The sequence below is a fragment of the Arvicola amphibius genome, chromosome 4 (genome assembly GCF_903992535.2).
Source record: "Arvicola amphibius chromosome 4, mArvAmp1.2, whole genome shotgun sequence".
In the NCBI taxonomy this organism is placed as follows: Eukaryota; Metazoa; Chordata; class Mammalia; order Rodentia; family Cricetidae; genus Arvicola; species Arvicola amphibius.
The window spans coordinates 156,204,333-156,216,443 of record NC_052050.1 but is presented as its reverse complement, the minus strand read 5'-3'; positions in this window follow the sequence as shown (position 1 = coordinate 156,216,443).

The following is a 12,111-nucleotide window of genomic DNA, read 5'->3' as shown; positions in this document are numbered from 1 at the left end:
ATCTTGATCTCACATCATCCTGGAGACCCGAGCAAAAGTGAAGCTCAGAGACCATCAACAAGGGCAGACAGTGAGAGCGACTCATGATATACCTTCTCAGCAGGAATGCTGGTACCCAAGTCCCATGTCTCCAGCCACAAGGAGGCAAGGATTTGATGGATGGTCCTGAAACATGCGCTTCACTTTCTCATGCGGAGCCTCGGAGCTCAGGGAAATGGATGGAGAGGATCTGGCCGGCATACTGGAGTCAGCAGGAGATGCACAGCTCAGCGAGATGTGATCCTCATGCCGGTGTTTGAGTTTCTAATGTAACTGGTGCCTTAGGGGTAGATGGGACAATGCTGGTTAACAGGATAGACAACAGCTAGTGACTGGGAGCTGGCGACTCTGTGGGCCAGAACCAGTGGCAAACAAGAAGCCAGAGAAAACGGAACTAAGGGATAGACAGCCCTGGGTAGGAACCTCTGAAGAAGCATGAAGAACTTTGCGTATTTATCAGATTGTTTGCTGTGCTGGGGATCAAACACAAGGCCTTGAACGGGCTAGCGCTCCACCATAGAAACACAAGGCCATGAGCATGCCAGGCGAGCGCTCCGTCACAGAAACTCCCTAGGAAGTTTGATTCCCCAAGGAGTGAGTGAGCCAGAGCAGTTTCCTGCCCATCTTAGGGTCTCTTAGGGGCCGGTGAGCTGATAGGTTGGGGATTTACTGGTAATTAAGGGGTTAGGTGGGCACAGGCTATTCTGAATTGCAGGATCTCAAACATGCTGCCCCGAAAAGTCAGGAAACTCACACACACAATAAGCAGCAGGCATGCTTTCACAGTGTTCGCTTCCAGCACAACGCAGAGGTCATCTGACCAGGGGAAGAAAGCCTTGTCCCTCTGGGTCCTCCATCCAAACTTGAACACTCCAGGATTTCTGAAAGATGTTGGCCTTTGGCACTATATATATTTCATGCCCTCAGCTCATGCCATGCTCTTAGCCCAATAGGTAAGCTGAAGGCTCAGCCTAGATGTGGGCAGAAGAGTTTTGGGGGGAGCCAAAAGGAGCCCCTGGGCACCAAGGCCAAAGATGACTGGTCCAGAGATGGGGCAAGCAGCAAGAAGTGAGATGAGAAATTTCCCTGGCTCACGAGTCCCTAACAAAACAAAGGGCACATTGCAAATGAAAGACAACAGCCGGCGGTCAAGGGGCTGTCTTTAAGCTGGAGAAAGGAATGCACTGTGGGGGGCAGATGAAAGGGCCTTTGGGGACCGCTCTTACACAAAAGCACCTCTGTGGCTTCAAACAAGAGGGCCTGCCTGCGAGTCTCCAAGGTTTCCTAACCCGAATGTGCCCTTACTGATGTGGTTTGGAAATTAACCTGGCTTTTCTTCCCACTGCTGTTTTACATATTAATTAAAGTGTTTTCTTCAGGACTGCCTGCAGGCTGCCTGGATTCTGCACAAACACTAGTTTTCTGTGGCTTTCAAGCGCGCATGTGTGCAGCTCACTCTGAAAGCCCCATTAGCCTAGACACCTTACCCCGTGAACTGTTTTAGGCTTAACTGTGGCCTCTCTCCTAGGGGTGCAGGATACAGAGAGTTGAGCGCACGTGCGCGGGTGTGTGTGTGGGGCGGGGGCATGATCCCCTCCCCCCACAAGGAATGGCTCCAGTCCCACTTTCCTCACTGTGAAGTCTAGTTCTTTCTCGTTTTGTTCTTCTCATTTTCTTCAGCTGTGCTTGGGAGAGGTGGGTATAGGACTCACGGTGTGGGGATACGTGGGTGGGCTTGTTTTGTTTCCTGATTTCTGAGGTCGTCATGGTGGCTTCGTTCTTGAAGAGCACAAAAGATCTGGCCAACGGATGTGTGTGCAGTCTCTGTGTCTCTGAGCAACCATCAGACTGAAACTCAGCTTATATTTTGGTAATGGGAGGCTTGCTGTGGGGATGAGGGTGGAAACCCACCTCCCACAGAGACCCTTCCTTTGAGGCTTACACAGTAAGTGCATCTGTGACCTAAGGAAGTAGTAGCAAGCCATAGTGATGGCCTCAGGTGTTGGGGTCATGATTTGGACCATGTCATGGTCCCCTTCAGATATCTTAAATAGCCATTTATTTAGGACAACAGGGATCCCATTCTCTATAAAACGGAGGGCAAGCCAGTAACAGTTTATACCTAAAACCCCAGCTCTTGGGAGACTAAGACAGGAGGATCACCATGAGTTGAAGCTATATGGTAAGTTCCAGGTTAGCCTGAGCTACAGAATAAGAGCTAGTTAAAAAAAAAAAAAAAAGCAACCAAACCCGAGTTCAAAGTATAAAATACACTGCTGCACTACTATAGAATCTGGCTAGCGATCTGTAGCAAGAGCAAGCTGATGTGCACGCCTGAGAGTAGATTCTTCTAAAATGTAAACAACAGAGCTGCGACCTGTAGAAACATGTCTGGAGAGCAGTGGGCGAAGGATTCAAACTCACACTGAAGTCTCCAGCCCAAAGACTGCAGATCGTTGCACCTGTTGGCAATGAAATGCCCAGCTTCTTCATCGCGTGAGGCTGGCAAAATATTCAGTGAGCACCCACTGCGTGCCTAAAACAAGTACCTACTATGTGCACAAAAACAAGAATGGAAACACAGCTTAGCCAACCAGTCAGGTCAAATTCTGATAGAAAAGAGCCAACAAAGCTAGCCAGGCAAACAGATATGACATTAGGAGCGACCCATGTTCAACAGAATTAAATCCTACATTTACTGGAAGTAAACTGAAAGGGCTGTTTTCCTCCCGCATTTACCTGTACGTCCGCGAAAGGGTTAATTACAACCTAAACCCTGCACAAGAGGACAGGAGTGTGAGGGAAAGGGGGCCTCTTGCTTACCACATACAAGCCTGCCCTGGAGAATGTGTCTGCAGCATGTCCCTGACCTGTGTGCTGTCCTATGGCCTTTTCAGACTCCTCCATTAGTGAGAACACATGATGGTCTTCATAGGGAAGCCCAGAGTGCAGCTTGCAATGTATGGAGGATTTGAGAGATCCCACGCGTCTACACGCAGCCTGAGCTTCATCCTCTGACTGGCCCTTCCTGTAACACACACACACACACACACACACACACACACACGTGCACACACACACACACGTGCATATCATCTCCCACACCCCCCCCCCCTCCCCAGACAAACTGACTGCTGGCAGCAATCAAGCTATGAAGAATGCACTATAGCCAGAATGCAGAAGACCTCCCAGGCAGGCCATGAAACCCTTCCCTGGGCCCCAGCAAATCCCGCCCCATTACTGGGGCCCCAAAGAACAACAGGATGTCCAGAGCAGCGCCTCCCTCAACAAGTGAGCTGCCCGCCTGACTGCCTGCCTGCTTGGATGCAAAATTAAGGACTGAGCAGGATTAAGTCATCCAAAAAAAAAGTCATGAACTGAGTTAACTGAATCCTCTAACAGAGGGACTGGCTCTACGGAAGAGCAAATCCCCACCTACAGAACAGCTAAAGGTTGGAAGGAAAACTGGATCATGTGTCTGGGGTGCCTTCCCAGGATTCTGTACTGCAGAAAGTGTGGGACCACCCCCCAACCCCAAGACTCTCCACCAGGACACTGATGGAAAAGAATTGCCCACTATTTTGCAACATGAAGCTAGCGATTATTCAACAAGTGCCTTCTGTGTGAACAGACAGAAGCGAACCAAGTTTACCCAATCACTCGGGTCAAATTCTGATAGGAAAGAGACACGAAAGCTAGCCAGGCAAACATCCAGGACGTTAGCAAGTGACAGATGTTCAACAGAAAGAAAACAGGAAGAGTCTCTGAAACAGAGGCAGTGGCTGGAATTTCCACTCTTAATGAGTTATGAGGTTTTCTTCAGAGAGAGCCATCTTGGCATTACCTGCAGTAATCCTAGTGAGAGATGTGGGAGCTGATTCCTTTAAGTAACTGGGAAGGTGAGACCAGAAGGAGACTTCTACAGAGGGACGGAGGGACGGACCGAGGGTGCATGAGGGAGTCACTCTGGGAACAGGAGAATCTTCACCTTGCTGAGGAGTCTCAAGAGGGCTCGTCGGGGATGGAGAAAGTCGGTCCAGTTCTGTAGCATGCTGGCCCATAAACAGGAGGCCACGGAACACAGCCCTGCAGGCAGGCGTCATCCCTAGGACAGGGCAAACAGTCAAGCAGACAGACCAAGGATGGAGATCACGACAGGTGGCTATTGGTAGTCATGAAGACAGCAGTGCCGGTCAGAGACACGATCAGGGGACAAGCTGGGATGAATTAAGACAGTCCTCAGGTCACAGTCAACTGTCACATCTGGCCTGTTGGCCACTGATGCTGAAGGCAGTGAGGAGGGGAGCAGGACCCCAGCGTGGGGCACACGGAAGAAGGGAGATGGATTTATGGGTACACCAAAGCTGTCGTTAGTTCATCTCACCTTCTCCATATCCTGTTGGCCTCAGGAGGTTGCGAGGCTGCTGGAAGGGGTGTGCACATCAGAGCTTCCCTGAGGGGCTACTTAGAGACAGCAGCGGCACTGCTGTGGGTGGAGTCATGGCAGGACCAGGAGAAGAGGAAGCAGAACTGTTCTCTGCAGCTCGGAGCTGAAGGAGGGTATCAAACCAAGGAACAGTGTGAAGCGATGGGGTGGGGAGACCCCTAGATTTGGGGTTTAGGGAACCTTCACTTCCAGCTCATGCTAAGACTCCCTCATGCTCTCGGCTGCTGTGTGACTCTGTCACTTGTCACAGAGCATGTCACTTGTTGAGTCTGTGAAGGGTTTTCAGGGTTTCCTTTACAGGATTATTGGAAGCTTGTCACTTACCATAAAATCAATGACTTCTACAGAAGACCTCTACCTAATGTAACGGTGATCACGGATGACGTCTGCCAGAAATGCAGTTTCATTCCTTGGGAGATGGCTTATGTCAAAGAGAGGTAAAATTCATTTGCCACACAAAGGAACCTTGTTTGATCTTGCCCCACTCTTTGTCAATCAGGCTTCTGCGAGTGGTAAAAAGAAATCCCAGCTATTCTGGAGGCTGAGGCAGGAGGATGACGAGTTCAAGACCAGCCCGGTCAATGCATCAAGGCTCCGTCCAGATGACATAGTGGTGGAGCACTTGCATAGCTTCTGAGAGGCCCTGGGCTAAACCCTAGCACTGGGGGGAGAAAAGAGAGCATAGAAAAACAAGGCAGATTATGTGCAAGGTGCTGCAGTCTAATTTTTAAGGACTTCATCCTTGACAGACAAATGGGCTGAGGGACCTCATTCTTCTGCCTGCTGATAAACAGAGCCTGGGAATCAAGTGATACAACTTTCTGCCCCAAGACACACCAGCCTGGCTGTCTGTCCTTCAGTCCCTGTAGCATCAACATTCCCACTATTAAAAGCACCATGCTCTGTCCCTCATGGGCCACTAGTTTTGAGTTTCATATAGCTAGCTCTTAGCTTCCTCCATATACAAGATGGGATTTTGTGAATAATAACAGGGCATTCTTATGGTCTAGAAAATGACACAGAGGGGCTTAGGGAGATGGCTCACTAAGTGAAGTCATGAAAGTATGAACCCCCAGCACCCACATAAAAGTCAGGTACAGTTGTAATGTCGGTCACCCCACCATGAGGAAAGTAGAGACGGACAGACAGATCCTTGGGACTGAATTGCTAACCAGCCTAACTGAATTGTGATCCCCTACTTTTCTAAAAGATCCTGTCTCAAAAAATAAGATGGTTAGCATGACCTCTACATGCACACACACAGAGGAACACACATACACACGGGGGGGGGGGGGAGAGAGAGAGACAGAGACAGACAGAGACAGAGAGCAGAGAGACTCTTCTCATGCATCCCACGGTAAGGTAACTTGTAGTATGCACCCCAGTGCAACTAAAAGCCTCACTTATCTACCCGTTCTTGAACACAAAGGAAAACAACTCATTTTCTTTCCTTCTCCGAGAGAGCTGGTTAAGACACTTAACAAAAGGCTGGAGCTCCGGAATGGAAGTGGCAGCGTGAGGCCCCTATTGGGTGGGAGCTCTCCCTAAACAGTCGTGAAGCTAACCATCTGGCCCCGCGTCCTGAGTCACCAGACAAACAGCCCTAAGTGGAAGTGCAGCGAGGGAGCTGGCTGAAGGCTGCCTTCCTGAGGACTCGCTGCCTCAGGTGTGGCTACTGACTCAGACTTGAGCGGGTTGTCAACCACGCCTGGGTGCCTCCGGGTAACTTTCTATGGAGCAATGGGATGTGGGAGCAGGGGAGGGTAAAGCAGGAGGAATGGCTCACCATCCTGAGCCTGGTGGCTTTGCATCCTGATGCTGTCCTTGGAGAGTGCTACGCAAGGAGGTAGCGTTTGCAGTTTGGTGCCTTAGGGACAGATGGGGGACAATTGTGGTCAACAGGATAGAGCAGACAGCAGTTAGTGGCTTTGAGTTCCTGCCAGCTGCCTCCTGCCTTCCACTGGTCTGCCAGGGATGCCAGGAGACAAGTTCAATTCCAGAGGAAGGCTGGGATTTAGATAGCAGAGGGAGGCAAACCCAGGCAGCTGTTGTTACTCAGACAAGTTTGGAGGCACACTTGACTCACACCGAAGATATTCTACAAACCTCAGACTGCCGGGGAGTAACTACGTCTGCCCACCCCGTCTTCAAAGCCTTGGGAACTGTACCGACTGTAATAAAGAAAGCAATAGAAAGAGAGAAAGCATTGGCCAGAGGACCCAAAGTTGGCCTTGCTGTGGACCCACTATGCTGGGAGGACAGAGAAACTCAGAGCTGGCTCGGCCACTTGACCAGACATGGTTGTGCCAGGCAGCGCAGCCGGAAGCAGGAGGCGAGGACACTGAGCCAAGATCTTAATGTCTTCAGAAAATGGCCCAGGCGGGAGGAAGGAGAATGTCTGTCTGAGAGCAGTAAACAAAAGCCTGGCTGCTGGCCAGGGAGCTGCCGCAGACATGGACTGGACAACTCTGAGCCGATCCTAGAAAGCCTGAGAGCATCCATGTGGCTTCCCTCTGTGGGTCGGAGAAGCAATGACAGTGAGCCTGCGCCTGTCTGTGAGATGCCAGCGAGTCCAGCACTCTGCTCAGGCCTGGTGGGGAGGGCAGGGCAGGGGACAGAGAGCCAGTGAGGGATGGCTTGGGAGAAACTGACCCAAGGATCCGTGCTTGGGGGAGGGGAGCCAAGGATTTCACCCAGGAGTCATGGCGACCCTACAGTCCCTGCTTATCCATGGGATGGTTGCAACTCCACAGAAGGCATGATCACAAACTTCTAAAGAGTTCTCTCCTCCTGCCTCAGGAGCAAAAGGGTTAAGCAAGTTTGTTCCTAGACACACAAGAAGTTCATGAAGACTGGGCAGTGGCAACAGCCACTACCTCATCTTGTGAAGCTGCTTACCCACTGCCCGTACCACAGCTCTGGGGCAGGTCTCAGCATTGTAGCACCAAGCAAACATGGCTGTTGGTGGTGGAGATGAGCTGAGTTCTGACTTCAGCCTTTGCTTTGGTTATTCTGACCAAAGGAGGCCACTTCCTCTGGACTTGGGCAAATATGTGTTCAGCATTCAATACTGAGATTGGGAGCCATCACTGGTTTCTCCTCTTTGGGCATTATGGAACGTTCCAGAAATGTGACAGATGATGGAACTGGTAACATTTACATCAGTAGATACGGAAAACGTAGCCTGGTAATTTGAACACTGAAAGCATGTGGGCATGGTCAAGCTCTTCTGCTCCCAGGGTCAGCAGGAACCTTCCAAGAGATCAGCAGTGACAGGTACACACATGGCATCCTGTAACAGGGACCCACCCAGCCACGCACAGTTCATGGGACACCAGGGCTGAAGCGCAGCACACTGTCCCTGGGAGGACCAGCAAGGCCAGCATTCCTACACAGTGTTCTCAGACGTGCAAGGAGAAGAGGCCCTGGGGTCCTGTCTCCCACAGTCTCTGTAGCAGTGTTGGGTCACCAAGGTAACCAAGCCCCTTATCAAACAGCAGAGCAGAGAAAGTTGGTCCCCAGGAATTCACTGAGACCTGGCTTTTAACCTGCATATGGGATTTAGGTACTGCGTGTGTGTTTTGCTTTGAAAAACACCTTCTACTCAAAGTATCTACCAGTCCATCTGTGGCCTGCCCTCAGCCATAAAACAGACCACCTCCAAAGAGAACCCTCACAGGAAATGGCTCCTGCCCTCTGCTTAAGGCTGAACTTCCACCTCTAGCACCCCACACTGAGGTACAAAGGAGAGAGTGCTGGCCACACAGAGGGCAAACGGTGATCAATTACAGCTGTAATTGCTGCTCACCAGAACACGGAGGCTCTGATTGGATAGCTGTGAAGAACAGTGTGGTAGAGCAGAAACTTGGTTCTTGACCCCCTTCTTGCCTCTTTGATTTGTTGAGCATGTCCCTTCCCTGCCTCGGGGCCTTGGCACTTCCTGGACAGCTCAATGAATCTTTCTCGACCTCTCATACACACAACAGACCAAGCAAGCATCCTATGCTCTCCCCATCCATTCAAGCCCGGTCTGCTTTCCCTGACAGGTGGCCCAGGATGCAAGACCCTAGCTCTGCCACTCCCTCTCCAGTGCAGCACAGGGAAGAGGAGGAGGAGGCACAGCCTCTCAGCTTCACACCAAGCAACCTGTCTCACCCTGTCTACGTTTTAAAGGTGGCCACCATTTGCAGCCAGGAGCCCATGACACATTCCTTTTCCTTGTGTCTCCTCAGTGGGAGAGCTAGGCACAGCTTCCAGATTCTTGTGAATTTTCATTAGTCAATTGCTCCATTGACCTCAAGCACCTGCACAGAGCACCAAGCTAAGTAATTTCCTACCAGAACCATGAAACTTGGGCCCTCTTGCTGAAAAAGAGAGATGCCCTATAGTGTAAGACCATGCGGTTTTAACAAGCCAAATCTCCTGAGTCTCCTATCCAGCAGCTAACTGTGCCAGGGTCATTATTATTGTGCCTCTTCTGTTGTATGTCAACCGTGATTCCCACGCATGTAAGACACTAATGGGTCACTAGGACTCGGTGGTGTTTATTTAGGACAACTCAGAGCTTTATTCCTGGGTGAGGTCATGCTTCCCCAAAGCCAACAGATGAGATAAATGCTTATGTAAGCATGTGTGGAGATGGAGCTCACTCAGGTGGTAGAGGGCTCGTAGCAGGTATGAAGAAAGTCTGGGTTCCAATCTCAGTACCTCATAAACCTGGCATGAGTCTGAAGCCAGTCGGGGCTCCAGGAGACCCTGTCTCGAAGTAAAAGGGGGGAGGGGCTGAGTGTGAGTGCTGCAGCTGGATACAAAGTAGCCGAGTGAAAACCCACCGTGGGTCACAGACTGCGCTCTATCTAGGATGGCAGCCAGGAAGAGCTGTGATTGCTCTAAGTTCCAAGCCCCTGGCTCACCAGCAGAACATTTGGACAGGTCAAGCCTCTCTTCACCCTGGTTTTTTGTTAGAGGTTTTCAAGTATGAGATGGGAGTGGGTGGCAGTGTCTTCTGCGTGCTGTCGGACACTGAAATCATCTGCTTGCCGAAGAGCCTTGTCTTCCTCCTCCCGGTACACAGGAGGGCTTCTTCCTACCGCTTTTGAAACTACCTCTGTGGGCTCAACATCAGCCAATGAAAACAGCCAATATTACAGGAGGCCCTTCCAGTATAAATCCCAGGGTGTGACAGCCACTTACAATCCCCATTCACGGCAGGGATCACGGAACTAAAAAGGTCGTCTCCTCCCAGCCAGGATTCTAGAACACTATGAAGCAGGACCCTTTGCTGTGGCCAGCAACCACTGGGTGTGCTGTTTTGTGTTAAGCTTCTGGGATCAGGGAGTTGCACGCTGCGGTAGCCTTGCCTGTCTATTCTGACTCACAGGCCTGAGTGAGCAGTTCTGCAGAACCAGAAGCTGTCAATACACTCGGGCAGCGTACGGTTGTAAAATGATTTTTTATGCAAAGCACAGAGTTGTAAAGAGATTCAAATTTGGTGACATTAAAATAAAGACCCACTTTACGACCACTGGGCCCTGGGGTAGGAGGCAAAGGTTGAGTCTGAAGAGACGGGAAAGGGAGAGGTTGGCCTGTATCAGTTTAACCCGAACACATCAATCAATATAAAATCAGGGTGGAGACGTGGCTTATGGTGGAAACCTCAGCCAGCACGTGCAAGGTCCTGTATAGACATTCCAGTACTATCAAAATAAAAGGCACTTGAATTGAACTAGTCAAAACACAAATAATGACATATAAAGAAGGGAAACGGTTCTACAGGTAATGAAGTAGGAAATCCCACTGTCCTGGTTTCTGTTCATTGCTGGCATCAAACACTCTGACCAAAGCACTCTTCCGGGTCACAGTCCATCTCTGAAAGAGCCTAAAGCAGAAACTATGGAGTTTGCAGGCTCAGACTTAGCTTGCTTTCCTATACTGACCCCTCCCCAGGAAAGCAGGTCACCTGTAGTAGGTTAGGCCCGCTGATGGCAGATAAAAATCAATACTATTATTCCCCCCACAGACATGCTCACAGGCCGATGTAATCTGGGCAATCTTTGCATAGAAGACTCCCTTCTTGGGTGACTCCGAGCTGTGTCAAGCTGACAGTTAAAGCTAAGATGGGCATGGGCGTTCTGTGGCATTTCTAAACGCACTGGCAACAGCAAGCCATGGCAGGCCTGAATGACACAAGGCACCGTCAATACAGAGGAAAGTTTAGGGGCTCCAGAGAACACACATGGATGTGGATGGACAAATGTATTAAGATAAAACCTACAGAAATAAGGGAAATGGTCCCTCAGTCAGGGAGGCCAAAACATTTGAAAACAAGGAAGCTCAAAGATAAAAGAACGCTCTTTCAAATTAGGAAAATCCAGAGCTACACAGTTCCAAGTTTTCCAGAATGGATACAACATGCTCAGTATTGAGACTCATGCCAGGTGAGCCCCAAAAGCAAAGGCAGAAAGCTATGTGGTGCACATGCCCAGTTCCCCAGCACTGGGTAGGCTGAGGCAGGAGAACCCTATCTCCAAACAAAACAAAACAAAATTAGCAAAGGCAGAAGTTTTAAAGCATTTAAACTAAACTTCCTTGAGGAAGGCTAGTGGTCAAATACCAAATATCTGGCACATCGGATACTTACAATTCCTAACAGCAGCAAATACAGTTATAAAATTAGTTATGAAACAGTAGCGAAAATAAAAATTACAGTGGAGGGGTTACCACAACATGAGGAATTGTATTAGGGTTGCAGCATTAGGAAGGCTGAGAAACACTGCTCAAAACAGAAAGGATAAAATACTTTAAGAAGAAACCAGGTCATGAGCTATTTTGTTAGCAGCATTCAGTGCAGGAAAGCAAAGGAATAACGTTTGGAAAGTTCTTGGTGACAGAGTACATGTCCCACGGAATCTGATTCGTGTCTATTCTCTGAGTGAATTCAGCCGAGAGGTTTCCTGAGGTAAGGGTTGTTTAGGTTTTAGTAACTAACTCTGAGAGGTAAGTAGTGCAAAGGGGATGGATGTACACAGAAGTCATTTCCAGTGAGGCAAAGCGGTCCTTGATGAAAATCAATGAGCACCTTCTCAGCGTTTTCTGCTCCCAAGTTGCACCTGAGCTGTGATGGTTACATTGTGTCTTCCTGTGTCTGGAGGGAGCACACTGGCCTGAGGGGTGGACTTCTGTGGCAAATGATTCCTGTCCCGAGTACCCTGTCTTATGTGAAGCATTTCACACACACACACACGCACGCACGCACGCACGCACGCACACACACACACACACTCTCTCTCCCTCTTTCTCTTCACCCATAAAATAGAAAGACATTGCATTGTGATGCCATGGTGAGCCAGAAAGGAATTAACACACTTAGAAATAAACTCAGAACAGCACCCAGGCCACCACAAGGACCTAGTATTTTCTCTCTTAGTAGAAGCACCTGGGAGATGGGCCTCTGAGAATGTCTGTGGGGGTTATCTCGATTAGGTTAATGGTAGGAAGAATTGCTCACTGTGGGTGGTGCCATTCCCTGGCTGGTATCCTGGGCTGTATCAATAGGAGAAAGTTGGGCTTACCAGATGGCTCAGTGGGTAAAGGCACCCACTGGCAAGTCTAGCAAACTGAGTTCT